Source organism: Leptosomus discolor, chromosome 3 (genome assembly GCF_034619465.1).
Source record: "Leptosomus discolor isolate bLepDis1 chromosome 3, bLepDis1.hap2, whole genome shotgun sequence".
Taxonomy (NCBI): Eukaryota; Metazoa; Chordata; class Aves; order Leptosomiformes; family Leptosomidae; genus Leptosomus; species Leptosomus discolor.
The window spans coordinates 85,103,118-85,107,528 of record NC_141393.1 but is presented as its reverse complement, the minus strand read 5'-3'; positions in this window follow the sequence as shown (position 1 = coordinate 85,107,528).

Here is a 4,411-nt window from a genome sequence, read left to right as displayed (position 1 = left end):
CACGCTTAATACAAAATGTGGGTAGTATGTCATGCCTATTGGACTATAAAAGTTTTAAGGCAGGGAAAATCTCTCACTAGGTGAAGACTTGGCATACACCTCAAAGAAATACCTACCTTGACTGAGAGGCTGAGGTAGCCCTATATGAGAAATACTGATCAATAACAAAAACAAATACTGCTGTCTCTTCCCAGCCTCCCCTGGCTGCTGCAGCTTAGCTCAGATGTGAGAGCGGGCACACAGATTTTCTCCTGCACCTAGCTTTGTTGTGCTGCTGGGGGCAGACAGCTCGTGCTTGCTAAAGATCAGGAAGGCTGGCAAAGAAGCAAAGGAACCAGAGAGGTGAGGGAAAGCAGAAAGGAGGAGGAACTGAGGGAAAAAAAGGAGCTGGTGAAGATACTTTGGTGGGCAGATGGTGAAGGGCCGTTGCTCCTGAAGAGCACTGTTGAGACCAGGGAAGACCTTTGGGCGAGTGGAGAGTGAACTGATGGTATTGGAATGGAAGACAAGGTGCTGGCAAAACAGGGCGAGGGCTCATCTGAATCACACATGCTGTATGAAAGGCATTTTCTTGTCCACATGTGTACACACCAGTAACAAGGGCTTTCCAGGTCTCTTTTGCTTGGTGTCGGTAAGGATCAGTGCTTATCCCAAGCGATTGTAGTTGAGCACTAGGTAGAACAGAAAGTCCTCAGGGAATCAGAAAACGTTTTCACCTCAAAAATAAAACAAATATAGGGGTAATGACTAAGGGAAAAAAACCTGATTATATAGGCAAGTACCGCAGTGCAGAAAGCGGGAACAAAGCGTAAGAAAGAGTGAGGATGAGAGCTCCAAGTCTTTTTTACCGGCCAGCACTCAGTGCAAAAAACTAACCCTTGCTCTGAATTCTCTTCTCCTTGTTCCGCTGTTTGATGCTTCACGCAGTCCTCACCACCCTACTCCTCTCATCCTTTCCTTTCGCAAATCCCTGCGTCTGCAACACTGCTGCTCCCTGCTTTAGGGTGTAACCTGGCACGTGGGACGAGGGCTCGTGGTTTCAGTAGACATACATGCTTTTGGTTCAGACTGCAGAGGGCATAGGTTAGAAAATGAACTGCCCCCTCTCTATCAATCAGCCTTATGGCCTTCCTTCTCTGAGGGACATTTGGGGTATAATGTGGTGGGAAGACACGTTACAGATGGATAAAGCATGGCGAGCTGTTGGTTTTATCTGCCTCAAATTAGACATGGGTATAGAAAGGACAGCAGTTTCTGGTCATGAGGAAGGAGGTTTGTTTGGCAGGAGTTCTGAAACTCGGTCACATATTTTTGGTTTAACAGCTTACAAGATAGCGTATTGTAAGATTGAGTGAGCGTTTATGATCTGTGTTGGAAAAGGACTACGTGATGAAAGTTGCTGGTGAAAGTGGTTTCAGCTTATGTCTGAAAAGGCTGGCAAGGATGAAGGAGGCACCGTTTAGCTTAGTCCCTATTCCTGGAGAACTGGACACTGACCACCCTACCTCTGCTCCATGGCTTCTCCCCGGGCAGAACGATCATCGCTACCATTTCACCGCCGGAGTTCAGCACACGGTAGTTACTTCACTCCTGCGCTTTTGGAGGAGGACAACAACTTCCTTCAGTTTATACAGGCACACCCATTTATTGCTAAGGGAATCTAGCTTTCCATTAAGTGCCTCTCAACTCAAATAGCTCCGATTGTTCTGTCTTAAAGATGTGAGACATGCTTTTTTTTTTGGTGAAAGCATGTAGAAAAAGACCTATACTACCAAAGACAACTTTCCTTGCTCCTTATCCTTTAAAGGATTTGCAAAATGTTCCTATTTAATAACAGTTATCTTTATGTAGTAGCTGAATCTTTTCATAAGCTAATAGTTGTAAAGCACTGTCTACTTTGCTTAATGATACTATTTTCCCAATATAAAACAGGGCTAATGGGTGTCGAATGTGAAAGCAATATTCCTGCAATTTCTCACTTAAGCCTTCTTTCACTCTTTTGGGGCGAATTGTTGTATTTTTAAAGGGAAATTGACTGCCTTGAGTGAATTCTTTTATTCTCCTACATTAACAATTCATGAATGAAGCCAATAGCAGCAACACAATCTGCAGTTCCCTGTCCCACCAATAACCTCAGCTGTATCCTGGAGGGTAAACTCACACTGCATCAATCAACAGTCTTCGTGGTCTGTAGCACAGCCCTGTGAACTGTGGCTTACACTGTGTTCTCGTTTGCTCCCTTGACTTCTGGCAGTCGGGAACGGCACAAAAATGAATTGACTGTTACGAAGTTTCCTGGCACGCTGTACTTTACATGATTGGAAAGTTACATTACTAGAAAGAACAAAGAGCACAGACATTCACTCTGGGGTTCGGAACCCAATGGCAATGGTCAAACGATCCTTGTGCACCTTTCCTCCCTGCTCACCCCTGCTCTCTGCCATTGTTAAGCGTCGGGCAAGTCCAGTTAAAAAGGTTTAGAGACATCAAGGAGATCTCAGTTAAGGGACATTTTGGACTGCTTATTTAAAAAAAAACCAAAACACCAACCTGGAAACAGCACTATAAAACTGAGCTGGGAGAGGCGCAGAGGCCGGCAGTTTAAGAATACATCAGGATTGCACCTGCAAATGAGTTCATTCGCTTCTTTCCGTGAGCAAAGCCGGGGCTTCTGCTCCCACGTGAGCAATAACCGCAGAGCACTGGGCAGGCAGACCTCCAAAGGCCCAGGCTCAGTGCACCCGCGTGCCTACAAAACTCGTACATTGAAACTGGGAACGCCGAGAATGCGGACTGCAGGCCAACCTGCGGAGCCAGCGGTGGTGTGGAGGGAGGCGAATCACAGCGCGGGGTAATTGCTGGCCTTGAGTCACCCGTAGTAAAACTTCTCTCTGGCACGTCCCTCTCCTCGCCGCGGCTGACGCCTCTCTCGGAAGCCGCCTGTCCTTAAGCACCTTGTCCTCCTTTACCGGCTCGTTCTGGCTCAAAGCCCCCGCGCCGGCGTGCGCGTTCACGTGCCTTTTGCTGTTGCGGCTGCTCTGCAGCCAAATCCGTTGCCTCTGCGCGCTGCAGCCCGCACCCACACACCCACCTCCTGCTGCTGCGCCGGGGTGATGCTGGTCTGCCCGCCGCAGGCTCTGCCAGAGCAGGCTGCACCCAGGAGTAACCCCTTCGACTTACGAGCACATCGACGTACTCGGCAAAACAGCGCTAGTGTCACCACGTAAGAGGTCGCTTCTAAAATGTGGGGCTGGTTTTCAGCTCCTTTCTACTAGATCTGCACTAATTTAAACCTGTGAATTACTGCGTGTCTTAGAGACACACATATATACACACACAAGGTGTCTATTTATGATTTTTCAGAATAATTGTCATTGTTTTTCTGTGTTTCCCTGTATACACTGCCAATTCTTTTCATCAGACACTTACTTCTAGCCCAGTGTCATCCTGGCACTTGATATGTCTGGTTGTATCACTCTGTACAGCAAAAATATATACTGCTGGTTTACAAAAAATAAAAATAAAAGTCTGAATGTCTTTCATTAGAAAAAAATCCCCAGGTTCTTTTGGTGACCAAAACCCAATAAAACTTAACAAACTGTAACTTCATTTTCTCAGGAAAATAACAAATGAAGACGTAAATAAGCAGCCTACCCTCATAACTGAAACTATATCTAAGAGAAGCTGCTGTGGTTTTAGTTCTGTAGTGTTTGACCTCCTTGGGATAGAGGAGATACAAAAGGGTTTTATTTGTTTGCAGATTGTAAGATAACAAGGAGCACATCTGAAAATAAAAACCTGAGATGGCTCTTCTTACAAATGATCTTGGGAGAACAGAAACAGGTATGAGAAAAGAAAAAAATGAAAGAGACAGAGAAAGGAATGACAGACGTGCAGGTTGTATGAATAAAGAGCTAAGAAGAGACCTGTGGAAATAATTGATTTTTCTGATTCACCACTGACATTTCTTAAAAATCCCCAAGTAATTGTCCAGCTGAACCTAATTCCCCCCCCCCCCCATTCAGAATTATCCACAACTGAAACAAAAATTGCTTGGGGTTAGGAAAATATGTTTAATTTTATCTGAATTGTTTTTTAAATTTGATTTGAGGCATTTTCTGAGACTTAAAAAAAAAAAAAAAGAAAGAAGAACTTGAAAACAAAGGATTTGATTTACAGGGACTTAAGCAGCCCTGCTAAAATGGAAGAAAAAGAACAAGTAATGATGGTGCCTTTCACAAAATGGAGCAGGAATGAGGCCTGAGATGCGGAAACCCCAGATTTCACCGCCACCAAAGCTGCAATACTGACATTAATCCAGGTCTCCTTTCCTATCCTCAGGTAATTTACTCAGACGAACATGCCGTAAGATCTATTACATGTTCGTTATTCGACCTGTTGCAGGAGAACG